The sequence below is a fragment of the Suricata suricatta genome, chromosome 4 (genome assembly GCF_006229205.1).
Source record: "Suricata suricatta isolate VVHF042 chromosome 4, meerkat_22Aug2017_6uvM2_HiC, whole genome shotgun sequence".
Taxonomy (NCBI): Eukaryota; Metazoa; Chordata; class Mammalia; order Carnivora; family Herpestidae; genus Suricata; species Suricata suricatta.
In genome coordinates, this window is record NC_043703.1 from 24,113,343 (window position 1) to 24,129,358 (window position 16,016).

Below are 16,016 nucleotides of genomic sequence, written 5' to 3' on the forward strand. Positions count from 1 at the left end.
ATGGTGTGCAAATGACAAAAATTTCTAAGTGTAGTTAACAAGTGTATTTTAATGGTAAGTGACAAAAATTTCCAAGTGTATTTAGTTAACAAGCTACATTTAGTTGCCTAGAATATAGTGGATAGTTTATTTTAAAACAGTTTACTTTAAAATGGTCAGGTTATGAGGTGCATAGGTGGCCCCATTGGTTAAGTGCCCCACTTGGCTCAGGTCATTATCTCCCAGTTAGTGGGTTTGAGCCCCTCGTCAGGATCTGTGCTGACAGCTCAGAGCCTGGAGCCTGCTTCAGATTCTGTGTCTCCCTCTCTCTCTCTCTCTCTGTTCCTCCCCCAATTGCTCGCTCGCTTTCTCTCTCTCTCTCAAAAATAAATAAAGATTAAAAAATAAAAAAATAAATAAAATAATCAGGTCAAGAGTAAAGAAAAAAATCAGTGATGACATATGTTACCTGTCTGTATAACCTTTACAGAAATACACGTCTTTAGAGCCACTCTTGATGGATAATCAGTTTAACAAAACCTCTGCCAACTACTTAAACTGTTAGGACAGCATTTTCTGTACATTATTTCCTCAGGTTAGACTCATTTGTAGAGGGAATCCTGCTGCTATGCTTCCCTCTAGAATTCTTGACCTTTTATTGAACTTCAGTGAGTATTGCCATCAGATGCTTATTGCTATTTAGAGCAAAGCACATAGAGGACACTAGTATGGGTTAAGTGAGCTCCAAATATGGTATTTCACAATTATAATGAAAGTGAGCTGAAACAATATAAAATAGCAATTTTAGTTTAATAGAGAATATTGTTAGAGAAGTTATATTAATTCTGTAATTACACAGTAATATCATCTATGTGCTTTGTGGTTTAAAAATAAAATCCAAATTATAATATTCACAAAAGCAAAGATAGCCATTCTAGTAAGTATTAGGAAGATCAAAAGGCATTTTAAGCTGACCTCATGTTAAGGAAACACTCAGATTTGAAAGTTCTGCTCAGCAAGTTTCCTTGCACCTTGATTTAGTGCTCTTAAGAGATCAGTGACTAGCGGATTGCTCACCACAAGACTCCCTAATTTGTTCCAAATTATCACAATTAAGGAAGGAGCTTTAGAGCTTCCATCATTACACAAAGGCTGCCTTTGGTCTCAGAGTATTCTGCTTTGGCATTATAATTAGATAGTTTTAGGGTGTTTCATTCCCTTTGAAAAATTAAAACTGGAGTAATTGGTCAAGAACTGCAAAGCTATATTTAAGACATTATTCTACTCTTGAGTTCTGTAATTGTGTCACAGAATTCACTCAAGATTGAAATTAATATTTTTCATAATACTATTCAATATTAAAATGATTTAAAATAACAATTATTGCATTTGTAAATGGACATAGTTGAGCATAGAAAACATTCTATGCTTTAAGTGGAACATAAATCAAACACTAAATAATATTTGTAATTAATTTTTAAAACAGATTTAGAGAGCAAAGAATGGAAAGTTCACAAATAACTTTTAAATGCTTGTTAGTTTATCTCACACAATACTCAATCAATAACTTCACTTAAATGAATTTGCATGAAGAAAATGATCAGTATGATAATACAGGAAAATTTCTCAAGGAAAAGAGTCGTGTTTTTCCATATTAATAGAAACTCAGAATACTTCAGGGAAGGTGGCTCCGTTAGCTAAATATCTAACTCTCAATTTCAGCACAGGTCTAGATCTCACCTGACCTCTCATGAGAGAGCTAAATGTGAGACAGGAAACCATCAAAATCTTACAAGAGAACACAGCAACCTCTTTGGCCTTGGCTACAGGAACTTCTTACTAGACATGTCTCCAGATGCAAGGGAAATAAAGCAAAAATAAACTATTGGGACCTCATCAAGATAAAAGCTCTGCACAGTGAAGGAAACAATCAAGAAAACCAAAAGACAACTTGCGGAATGGGAGAAGATACTTTCAAATAACATATTGGATATACTATTAGTATGCAAAGTCTATTAAGAGCTTCTCAAACTCAATACCCACCTCCCCAAAACAAAAATCCAGTGAAAAAAATGGGCAGAAGACATGAATAGACATTTTTTGAAGAAGACATCCAGATGGTTGAGACACACAAAAAGATCATCAACATCACTCATCATCAGAGAAATACAAATCAAAACCACAGTGAGATACCACCTCAAACCTGTCAGAAGGGCTAAAATTAACAACTCAGGAAACAACAGATGTTGGCGAGGATATGGAGAAAGGGGAACTCTTTTGCACTTTTGGTGAGAATGAAAACTGATGCAGCAACCCTGGAAAACAGTATAGAGGTTCTTCAAAATATTAAAAATAGAACTACCGTATGACCCAGGAATTGCACTACTAGGTGTTTATCCAAAGGATACAAAAATGTTTATTCAAAGGGGCACAAGCACCCTAATGTTATAGCAGTGCTATCAACAATAATCAAATTATGGAAAAATCCCAAATGTCTATCAACTGATGAGTGGATAAGAAGATGTACTGTACACACACACACACACACACACACACACACACACACACAATGGAGAATTACTCAGCAGTCAAAAAGAACAAAATCTTGCCATTTGCAACAATGTGGATGGAACTAGATTGTATTATGATATGTGAAATAAGTCTATCAGAGAAAAAAATACAATATGATTTCAATCATATGTGGAAATAAGGGAACAAAACAGATGATCATTGGGGGAGGGAAGATAAGGAAAAACAAATAAGATAAAATAGAAAAAATAAGATAAAAAGAGAGAGGGAAGAAAACCATAAAACTCCTAACTATGGAGAACAAACCAAATATATGTAATATAGATATATATACTGTATTTTTACAATAAAGTAAGCTAGAGAAAAGGAAAAGTTATTAAGAAAATCATAAGGAAGAGGTAATATACTTACATTATTGTACTGTATTTATTGAAAAACTCCACAAATAAGTGGACCTGTACAATTCAAAACTATATCATTCAAGGATCAACTGTACTAGGTTCATGGATTAGAACACTTAACATAGTAAAGATACAAACTCTCTCTAAGTGGATTAATAGGTTTAAGACAATTCCAGTCAAAATTTCTGAAAATTTTCTGGTATATGTAGAAAACATTATTCTATCAATTTTACGGAAATGCAAATGAACTAGAATAGTTAAAACAATGCCTAAAGAAAATAAAGTGGGATGAATAAGTCTACCCAATTTTAAGACTTATGATAAGAGGTACATAATTCCTGATTGTGTGGTATTGGTGGAAGGACAAAAATATATGTAAATGAAACAGAATACAAGCCAGAAATGAATCCACATAAGTACATCCTACCAATTATTGCTAAACATGTCAGCACAATGGAGGAAAAATAACATTTTGACAAAGCTCCATAGAAACTAGAGACCTATTGTCAAACACAAAACAAAACCTTTGACTTAAATCTCATGCCTTATATAATTGGGTCATGTGCCTAAATATAAAATGTAAAATTATAAAAATTCTAAAAGAAAGCCTAGGAGAAAGTAGGGTATGGTGATAGAAAAGAGTTTTTAGAGTTGATACCAAGAGCATGAGAAAAAAAAAAAAGAGAGAGAGGGAGGCAAACCAGAAAACAGACTCTTGACTATGGAGAACAAAGTGAGGGTTGCTGGAGGGGAGTTGGTCAGGGGGGCGGGTTAAATAGGTAATGGGAATTAAGGAAGGCACTTGTGATGAGCAGCAGATGTTGTATGTAAGTGATGAATCACTAAATTCTACTCCTAAAACTATTATTACACTATATGTTAACTAACTAGAATTTAAGTATATCTTCAAAAGGAAAACAAATAAAAATGATAACATGAATATTAAAATCTATTGTTCTAGAGAAAACCCTATTAAAAGATTTTACAGTCATGAGATCAGCCCACATCAGGCTGTGCACTGGATGTGGAGCTGCTTAACATTCTCTCTCTTTCCTTCTCCTTCTGCCCCTCCCTGCTTGTACTCTTGAGCTCTTACTCTCTCTCTCAAAAAAAGAAAAAAATCTCTATTAAGATAAAGGACAAGCTGTGATACAGTGAAGATTTATGTTCACAAAAAACCTGTGTAAATGAATGTTTATAGAGGTTTTATTTACAATAACTCAAACTGGACATTACCCAAATGTTCTTCAACAAACAAATGCATAGTAAAAAAAAAAATAAAGAAAGAAAAACAAAACTTAGTCAATCCATATCATGGAATACTACCCAGTAACAAAAGGAATAGAACACAGATACACACTACAACTTGCATGAATCTCCAGAGAATTACACTGAGTGAAAAGGAAAAAAAAAAACAATAAAAAAATAAAGCTTAGATAGTACATGATTCCATTTATAGTGAATTCCTGAAATGACAAATTGTAGAAATGGGGAACAGATTAGGGGTTGCCAGGGGTTAGGTCAAGTCTGGAGGTGGAACAGGTGGATGGCAGTTCTAAAAGGCCAGTGTGAGGATTTCTTGTTAGAAAGTTCAGGTTTTGATGTTGCTGTGAGCTAATAGCTTTGTAAACTGTTATGACTGGAAGAAGCTGGGTAAAGAACTGGATTTCTCTGTAGGCTTTCTTTCCACAATGACATGTGAATCTATAGATATCTCAAAATAGAGTTGGATTTTAGTAGACTTGTGTGGTAGTCACCTCCTTCGACTATGTCTACTCTTCGCTGTAGCAGAGTTTCAGAAGGGAAGAAGTTAACCAGAAACCTAGTGTGTTCATTTCTTTGCAACCCACAGAATTTCTCTCTTGGTTTTAGAAAAATGGATGCTTCATTGCCTAAATTAATACTTAGAAAAAATGCAAAATTGATATTTGGAAACTTTATTATAACTGGACCCACAAGGACTATTTTTGAAAAATCCCAGAGTGGTGTTTTTAGATACAAATTTTTAGTTAGACCTGCCAAACTGGCCAGCTGAACTGAACAGTTAGTAAATCCAACTTCTGTGTGGTGCAGTCTAGCCTTCAGTCCAACTGAACTAATCCCCACCTACTTTGCAACTGAAAATACCATTTTTTAGGGTTTGGTTTTAAAGAATTGTTCCCTGCATTTAAGTCAAAATGCCATAGATCTTTGGTAGAAATTGCAGAGTTAAACACATCCAACTTATTGTATTCTTAATGACATGGCAATATACACACATTTTCAAGAAAAGTTGGAGAAATTGTTAAAAACATATTTTCTCTCCATTAGCAAATGGCTAGAAAATTCTCTTTTAAAATTATTTAACATTCATTTATTTTTTGAGAGACAGAGACTGAATGGGGGTGGGGCAGAGAGAGAGAGGGAGACATAGATTCTAAAGAAAGCTCCAGGCTCTAAGCTGTCAGCTGAGCCCAACGTGGGGCTCAAACCCACAAACTGTGAAATCATGACCTCAGCTGAAGTCAGATGCTTAACTGACTGAGCTACTTAGGTGTACTGGAAATTCTCTTTATAATATAAAATGTATTAGGAGGGACACTCAAAATGAAAATGAATTTATTCCAAAATGAACAGAGAGGAGCAAAAAAGTATCCTGAGCTCAGGTACTGAAGTCTCCTGTTCATATCCTGCTTTTTATTTAGGGTCCAAGACTTCATCTGAAATTATTTAAGGAATATTTTCTCAGTAATGAATATATGCTCAACGTTCTTTTATTCAACACCAAACTGAAACATTTAAAGGAAATAAAGTGCTCCAGTAACATTAAATCATTCCCTATAATACACAGCAATTTGAAACTATTGAAGCATTTTGTAAGGGTTTCTCTTTCAAAGTGTTAAATGTTTAGGGATTATAAAGAGTTATTTATTGCTATACTTTAGATTTATTAGTATCATTTTAAAAGGAGGAGGGTTATGATATCTTATAAATCTATCAACTAAAATAGCATAAAGTATATTTAATCAATATAAAGGCCATAAAGAAGCATATGCTGAATAAAAGAGAACAGAAATGGAAAACAAGAGCCATAAACAATTTTGAGGTCAGGCTTTCAAGGACCATAAATGAAGAAAGAGGAACAATAAACACATGACAGTGATTTAAAAATCCTATATCTCTGGATTTAAAATTTTAAAAAATGTGAACAAATAGCCCTTCATATGAAGAAAAACAATCCCTAGGCCAATTATAAGTGACATAGAGTTGAATACCACTAGAAGGCAACAGATCAAAATCAGTAAAATACCAGGTGTGAAGTGCTTCAACCAAGGCTCCCGGTGATTTCCACTTCCTGGCATACATGGCATTGGGTAAGCCCATGTTCTTGAAGGTGACCTGGATGCAGGGACTCATTTCTTAATAATAAAACATGACAAAAGTGATACTCTTTCTGAGATTAATATCAAACAAGACAATGGCTTACATGTTCCACGTTACCTGCTTTCTCTTGCTTGGTTGCTCTACTGGAGCCAGCTGCCATGTTGTAAGCTGTCCATGGATCGGCCAAGTAGCGTGTTGCTGAGATCACTGTCCCTGAAGCAACAAAGGACTAAATGCTTCCAGGAACTATGTTGGTGACTTTGAAGCTGATACTTCCTGGTAATGACTGGTAAGAGACTATGTCCCCGCTACTAGCTGGACATTAATCTTATGAGAAACTTAGAGCAACTACACCAGGTAGGACTTCCAGTCCTTATAAACCTGAAAATAATGTTTGTTGTTTTAAGCCATTAGGTGGGTTAATTTCTTAACATCATAGATAACTAATATACACAGGTAAAGTAATATCACAGGGGAAATAAGTCACTTTAAATATATTTATATGAAAGTAAAAACAAAAAAAATTATATGCACTAAGATGTTCAAATCAAATGCTGATAAAAACAGAGTAAACATAAAAGCCAAAAGAAATACAATAATAAAGATACTGTAAGATATAAGTGAAATAAATAGCAACAAAAATTTGATTAGTAAAGCTGAAAGCTGATACTTTGTAACATATTAGTAATCTAACATACTAACAAGAAATGTAAGAAAAAAGAGGTGTCTAAAGTAAAATTGCCGAGTACGGAAAGGGAGACAATCAGTCACAACAAATTAAAACATAATAAACGGATATTATAAATATTAATATCCAAATAGATTTGAAAAGTTAGACAAGATGTGTGAATTTATTGAAAGGCACAAAATGGTCAAATTGGTAATGAAAAAAATGAAAAGCGAGTATTCCCATAAACATTAGTGAAATTTGAAAATTGGAAAACATACAGGCCCAGGTAATATTGTGGATATGGTTTACTAAGAATTTGAAGAACACTTTGAGAGTCAATGTTTTGTGTACTATCTAACACAAGTAGTTTTGAAACAGAAAAATGGTTAAATTTGGTTAACCAATTTTATGGGGGTAAGACAAAATTCATTCCAAAACTAGATAAACTAGATAAGCGGATTTCAAATAAAGATAATATATATCATTAAAGTTATTAAATATTTATTAACAATTATTAAATTCATATAATTTTCACTAATTATTATTAAAACCATTATTACATAGTGATTATGTTAGCCATTGCTATATATTAATGTTATAATTAATATGGTCATTAACATATGTAATTTAAAAATGATATTATTAAAGTGCATTATGTTTTAGTCCACTGTAAGACATACATTCAGTCATTTATTTCCTATTTTGGCTTTTTTTTAAAAGCACACCTTCAAATCAAAAGTTCCTATTAAATATCTGCAAAAGTATCAGATAAAAAAGATATCAAAGAAAAGTAACTATGGTTTTTGTAAGGAAGTACCAAGACTATTTTTATATATTAGTTAAGTTATTAAAGGTGCCTATTAGGAAAAGACATTTTTGAATAAAATGTTAAAAGAACGTTCAAAACAAAAACCTGATTTATGCATTAAAACAAAGCAAATATGTTTGCCCTAGTGAATGGTTTGCCTACAGCAATGAGTATTTTATTATTTTTTTAATTAAGGTATAGATATGCCTAAAAGTGTATATCTTAATCTTATAAGGGCATAATATCATAAAAGGGAAATAAATTATAAGGTTTCTCTGGGGTTTCCAATTAGCTATACTACATATCAACCACTGAAATAAGACAAGATTGGATATCAATTCTTGGATTAGCTCTAGTTACACAAAGTTTCAGATATCCTTTCAGAGATAATGATTGTGAAACTTATCTTAATTATATTGTGAGACACCCAGGGTTCACTCAGTGCTCATTATTGGCTTTGTATAGAGGCTAACATCATAACACATGTGTATTTTGTTTGTATATGGCATACATGAATTAATCAGGCACACATGGTTCTATGATTGATGTGTAATTTCTCTACTGTAGCTATTTAGATTTCAGAATGAGGAAATACGTAGGCATAATTTTAGAAAACTTACCAACATCACATCATGTAAGTAAATGGAATATTATTTATTCATTCATTACAGTGGTTTTAAATGGCTCTCCCTCTACCTTTTCAAAGTTAAGAGACACATCTTTAGAATAAAGATACACAAAAAAATAACCTTTGGGACATAAAGAAGTGACCAATAGCTTAAATGTATTTAACATCCATTCAAAAATTATTTATTCAAGAAGTTCTGTGTGGAAGCATGTCTGTACATACTGCAAAGTCAGTATTAACCAAGAAAAAGAGCACTACCCTCATCCTAATGGGAGGAGATAAACAAAAAATACATAAAAATAAATACATATACTGTATTAAAATAAATAAACATATTAGATGGAAAAATAAATAATAAAAAGTGATTAAGTTCTGTTAAGATAGGATGTTCAATTTTAAATAGGTAAGGCTTCACTGAATATATGGCATTTGGGGGTGCCTGGGTGTCTCAGCCAATTAAATGTGACTCTTGATCTAGGCTCAGATCATGATGGCACATTTCATGACTTCTAGCCCCATGTCAGGCTCTTCATGGACAGCACAGAGCCTGCTTGGAATTTCTTTCACTCTCTCTCTCTGCCCCTCCCTCTAAATAAGTAAATAAATAAACTTACAAAAAAGAAAATGTGGCATTTGAATAAAGACTGAATTTTAAGAAGTACTGAGTAAGCTCTGTGTTAGGGATGCACAGTGTTCTAAACACAGACAGTGAAAATACCAGTTTTCTGAGAAAAACTGCCTGATGTGTTTGAGATACTTAAAAAATAATCATGGATAATCAAAGATACAAGGCAAGATACAATTAGTAAGGAACTGCCATTAATTAAGACTGGATACCTATAAGAGTAGGGTTAGGGGGAAAAAGGATCAGGGATTGAGTTTGGGGCATTCAAGGTTTGGAATGTCTAGTAGCTACACATACAGAAATGTAGAGTAAGAAGTGAGTATAGAAGTCTGGAGTTCCTGGTGTGGAGGGTAACTTTCAGTGTTTCAAAATACCAGTTGTGTTGCATTCTGATGGCATTGATCCAGTCCCCAGACTGGATAACATCTCAAAGAGAGTGGGGATAAACAGAGAAGAAGGGGTATTAAGAGTACAGTAGGAAGAAAACCATGAGATTGTTGTGCCCTGAAGCCAAATATAGAAAGTATATCCTGAAGTAAGGAGGGAGAAACTGAGCAAATAAATGCTTCTCTGAGGACAGGGAGTCCCTCGTTGGCTGGAGCTGCATGGAGCCAGGGCTCATGCCTAGCGTTTATATCATCCATCAATATAAATCCTTGAATTTAAAATTAGGTGCAATGTTATATATTTATTTAGAATGAGAAAAGAGTTTGCATCAGTTTACAGTTCTTTAGAGAGGTAGCATATATGACAATTACAAAATCCAGAGAAAATAATACAGTGGTTTTATTTTTAAGTAACTGCTTGATATGTCAGTAATATATTTGTTTCTGTATGAGTTTGGCTACGTACTTTTGCTCACTATCTTTATATGCCAAGGATATTGCAGTATCATTTCCGAAGAGAAAGTAAAGACATCGGCATTTTCTCCAACAGGTTGGTCTTTATTTTTATTGCTTAGTAAAGTTCTTTTTTCATAAATTTTGACAACAAAATTCATAGGTTTTTGTGGACATTTATAATCAGAGTTTGGCATTGAAGTTTCTGCCAGTCTTATTTCTTTCATTTTATATTTTGTTCCTTTTTATTAGTAATATGTGAATTTGTCCAATAATTCTTAATACTAACTTGAAATTAAGGGAGAAAACAATCCAAATAAAGTTGTCACTATAGTCTACAAAGTAACCTAATTTTTAGTTATTTTTACGTAATGTGCATTAAGTTACTGATAAATGTTTGAAGTTTTATTCCTGCAGTAGTTATTTTTTTCAGGCAATTTTACTGTAGGTAGAGCCACGATGCTGCTCAAGATATGATGTGTCAGATAGACTCAGATTCAATCCAATAAGTGGAAATTCATTAAAATTTTACCTCACATACAGATGTATTTACTGCTTGTGTCATGGCTCTACAAACAGTTTCTGATGAATTCTGTTTTCACAATTCACAGAGGGAAAAGAACGTGCAGTGTACATACACTTGTTCGTACTATATCATCAGGTGTATTTCCGACGGGTGAGAACATTCATTTTGACTAGGCATCCATAAGAACTAAAAGACTGCTTGTGAGGTTCCACACTTGATGACTGGATAAATTTTCCACAGTCTGGCATCTGGCACTGTATATTTCAAGGTGTGTATCTTATATGTTGTCTATATACTTCCAGATACCAGTTGCAGAGGCTGCAATTCACCTGCACCTTTATATCACAACTCCAGGCGATTTGCATAGTGGGAGAGAAAGTAGCCTTTGAAGGTATTCCTGTACCACTCTGGCCAGAAATAACCATATTAAACTAAAATTCAATGACTCACCAAATGAACTTGCCCTTGGCTGGATTTTTTCCAAAACACTCCGGACCATTGTCCTCAAAAATCAAAGAGAAGTATGAAGGTGAAATATCAAAAGGAAGAAGCACTGTTTCCAACTATGTGAGGAAAATATTTCACTTTTCCAAATTTTATGTAAATATACTTAAACTAGGATTCTTCCCATTTAGAGAGATAGAAGTGACCAATGAAATTGAGGAGTGCCAGACCTTAAGCACTAGTGTCACAATATATCTCTCTTGGTGTGGAGTTTGATTACAATGTTGATAAAAACAATTTGGTGGAATGGTGAGAGGCAAAGCCAAATAGGAATGGGCTTAAGAGAGAATGGGAGGAAGAATTTGGCTATCATAGAAGGGGAAGGCATTGTAAATAGAATGTAATACATGAGACATGCCATTGAGATCGTTTCTATTTATTTATTTTTCTTTGTAACTAAATTCTGGTTGATAATTAAGTTATATTTATTACAATAATATTTAAAATAATATCTTTAACAGAAGATAAAAAATAGTTTGACAAGATAAATTGGAAGTGATCCACATTTATTCAACAAGTATTCATGAGTACCTCCAAAACTAGCAGGCATTATGTCAGGTACTAGAGATGATGATGATGATGATCAGATATGCATGATCTGTGCCCTCCTGGACCTAAAGTTCTACTGGTTAAGACACGGATACATCAAGTAAACCGGTTCATTACTCATTAGGATATATAATAAGTTATACTGAGGAAGCAAACTATATACTTGGATAGAGACACAGAACTATTAGTGGTTGGTTATAAAGGAGATAACATTAAGTTAGTGACTGAGATATTATGAAAGACCTTTCTCAGAAGGTGGCATTTAAGCTTAAAGATGAAGAATGAAAAGGAGTCATCAAAGGGGAAATCCATGTGTAGAACAGAATAGAAATGCAAAGGCTCCGAAGTAAGAAGAGTGTAACTACATTCTCAGAAAGATATGTAAAGAAGCATGCTATAATCATAAATTAATAGTCATATTATAAAATTAAAACTAAGATAAATATAATAATTGAATTTTTCAGTTTTGCTTGTTTCATTTGAAGTTCTTAATAGGCATAGGTGTCTAATGGCTACTTTATTAGACAGTGTAATTAAGAATTATTTCTATCTTCCCAGAAAGTTTTTCTTGGAGAGCATGGTATTTACTTCCAGTAGTGAACCATTATTTCTTCTGGAGTAAATTGGTCAACTTACATTTATGGAATAAAAAACAACCCTTTTAACACTTGTCATGCATACATATGTGCACTCACTATTCTTTATTCCCTATAGAAAGAGATAACTCAAAAACACAAGTTTTTAAATTAATGATAATGTCTTTATTTCTCTTTGACTAATTGCACATATTGGGACAAATGGGTTTTAAAACATTTTTTGCTCATTGGATATTGCTTTAGGCTTTAGAATAGAGAGGTGTCTTTCTATTGATCCTGCTCAGATGAAGCTATACAAGAATTCTTGTCCATCCTTTTATTTTTCTCACAAACCAGGTAAAAAAATGGAGTCAGAGAAGCATCTCATACACTCCCTCCCCTCCCCCTCCCAAATATAGTTGTGTATTGTGAAGAACTGCTTGAACTCTAGGGAAAGGAATAGAATTGAACCCAACAAAAATAATACTAATTATCACCTATAAATACTCAAGATAGAAAATGAAGGAGCAGAAGGAAAATGTTTCAGTAAGGGGTGGATTTTGGTATTATGAAACTCCTATTTCCTTGCTTCCTATAATACCACACCAAGATCTAGCCCAGAGAAGGAAGTCACTCCTGTTTTAGGCAATGCTCGTAATTTTTCTTTCACCTCTCTGTGCTCCATCATAGCCTTAAGGAAGGATCTCATCATCTTTCTCTAGGCCATTCCATTTGCCTCCATTGTGCTTTTTAAAAAAATTTTTTTAAATGTTTTATTTATTTTTGATACAGAGAGAGACAGAGCATGAGAGGGGGAGAGAGAGAAGGAGACACAGAACCGGAAGCAGGCTCCAGGCTCTGAGCCAGCTGTTAGCACAGAGCCTGACAATGGGGCTCGAATCCACGAATGTGAGATCTGACCCGAGCCGAAGCCGGAGGCTTAACCGACTGAGCCACCCCTTCTATTGTGCTTTAAAAACTGCCACTTTCACGCCCTTCTACTGGCTTCTGCTGATGTTTCTGCTTTGCTTAAAACATTTTTATGGCTGTCCATCCACTGAAGTTGCTATCAATCAATATTTAACACTTCCAGACTTTCTGGTATATTCTTACATTTTCTGCATCATCCCTGGCTCTAACTGGATGTTTTTCAGTTATTTTCCCACATTTTATCTACGTCTCTGTGTACTTCTAAGAGCTTTATCCTCTGCCTCCAATGCTGTCCTTACTCATTGTTTGCCAAATGAGCTCCAACATTATGTCCTTTGTGAAGTCTTTGAACCCAGTACCCACCACACCAGGAGCAAGGAGGATCTTGACCTCATTTGTGTTACCAAGGATTCTTGGAGGGGTGGATTTTTTTTTTGAGGTATGCACTCATTGCACAGTGTTATATACAATTTCTCAAAAACACAGTGAACTAAAAATGTTTTTTAAATTTGAGTTCATTTAAAACATTTGCCATACATCTAGAAACTGCTCAGTAAATATCTCTTAAAAAATAAATGTATGTAAAAACACAAAATTGAGGAATAAAATGAAGGTTATAGGTTTTTTGAAAATGTCATCTGCAAAGCCAAAAAAAAAAAAAAAGCCTATCAGCCATATAAGTCAGGTGAAAAAAAGGAGAAAAAAAAGAACAGGCAATTCATACAAGTCTTTTTTTATAGTAGTGTGTGAGTAATGATTTTTCTTTTTTTTTTTAATTTTTTTAATGTTTTATTTATTTTTGATACAGAGAGAGACAGAGCATGAGAGGGGGAGGGGCAGAGAGAGAAGGAGACACAGAAGTGGAAGCAGGCTCCAGGCTCTGAGCTAGCTGTCAGCACAGAGCCTGACGCGGGGCTCGAACCCACGAACGTGAGATCTGACCTGAGCCGAAGCTGGAGGCTTAACCGACTGAGCCACCCAGGTGCCCCATAATGATTTTTCAAAATAAATTTTACCTTATCTTTGTCATTTAATTATGTGGTAAATAAAATATGAGTCACCAAATTGTTCCATTTATTTTCTATATGGGGACAGTCATTTTATATTCATTGGTATTAAAAATAGAAACTATATTATAGATATAGTATGATTTTCTTTGGCTAATACATTTTATATTTTGTCACATTTGTTCAAAATATTCCGTGTGATTTTTAATATGTTGATCTATATTATCTATACACACACTGCATACTATTAACTTCTTTGAACACACTTATTTATTTATTTATTTATTTATTTAAAGTTTATTTATTTTGAGAGAATGACAGAAGGAGCTAGCAGACATGAGTCAGAGAGTAGTGGCAGGGGGGAGAGAGACAGAGAGAGAGACAGAGAGAGAGAGAGAGAGATTGAATCCCAAGTAGGCTCCATGCTGTCAGTACAGAGCCTGATAAAGGGCTCAGTCCCATGACTGTGAGATCATGACCTGAGCCGAAATCAAGAGTTGGACACTTAAACAACTGAGCCACTCAGGCGCCACTGAATACAACATTTAAAAGTCAATATTCTGAAAGCTAAAATAGAAATCCTTACTTCTAAGACAAAATTGTGTGTCTATAATCCAAAATTTGTAAACATTAATGTTCTTCCATTGTCAGTGAAAGTTGTCAAGAACATAATGAAATAAAAAATGAGAATTTAATGGATTTAGACACTCAACTATATAAAAATGACAAGCTATATATTAACTGACATTTTTAGCCCATTCTATGGAAATGTCTAGAAGAGCGTATTAACAATGAACATTATATGATCAGATTTTTTTTAATGGCTACTATTTCAAATAAGCCTTTTACTTTTTATTAGTAATGCTACCTGAAGAATAGAGACTCTGGAATTGTGTCTAACTTACTGAAAGTGGTAACTTATAAATAAATACCAAAATAGAATTTATTAGGCAGGCAGAAAAGATGGTCATTATGAACAGATAATAAAATGCTAACTCACCAATTTCATCCTCTTCCTCCCTGTTCAAGATGTCCCCTGCATCTTTATCTGTTATCTTCCCAAAAGAATAAAAAATACTTTAAAAAGGGTTTTTATACTTCTTTTTATCCCGTTATTTGTTTTAGAATGTAATAAAGTATAGATATTGTACTAATGTTTATCTCTTCTGCCATTTATTAATCTTGAACAGTTGAACAAACTTAGGATTGATAATTTAAAATGTATAAACAAGGATGCCTTTGCCTTTGGGTAGATGTCTCAGGTTATTCACCTTTGGCCCCCTCTGTAATTGGTTAATTTCAAAAATAAACTAAATGCTGTGATTGGGTCCCACCAAAAGTAACGAATGCTCTAAACAATGTATGTGGTTAAAATTGCTGCCAATACTGTTGTACAATTATGATTGGATCACTGTGCCCATGTCACAATTTCCTGTAACTCCCCCTTCCCAAGCCCCATAAAAACCCTGCTCAGCCCTTGTTTGGAGCTCTCCACACAGATCTACAGCATTGGTGAAGTCTGTGAGCCCGAGCCCGAGCTTGAGCCCGTAATAAAGCCCTTTGCTTTTGCATGCGTGGAAAAAAAAAAATCTTATCCTACACTTTGCCTCAGCAATCCACTACTGTAATATTTGTGTCTCACATCTTTTCCTAACTAATATTTGTACTCATACCAAACCCCAATATCAAGTGTTGTATTCCATTGAATTAATTTCTTTAAGTATTCTCATTGCTAAAACTCTTCAACTCCACCAAGATCGCTGATCCTGTAAGGGTGACATATTTTTTATTTCTGTACCTCATAAATCTGCCATTCTCATGATTTCCTAGTACACGTGAGTTCATGACCCATCAAATAATTGGGTAAAATAATTCACCCTATTTACATTTAACTTTACCTACTTCACGGACATATCAGAGACGTTTTTCAAAGCTGAAAGAATTTACACAACCATATTGACTGAATTCCCTTTAAAATTTTAACTACAAATTCTAAATAGGAAGCATCTTTGCTACCTAATCTTCTACTATATTTCTCTTGGGAATTCATTATTCAATGTTCTAAATATGTTTTCCACATCCT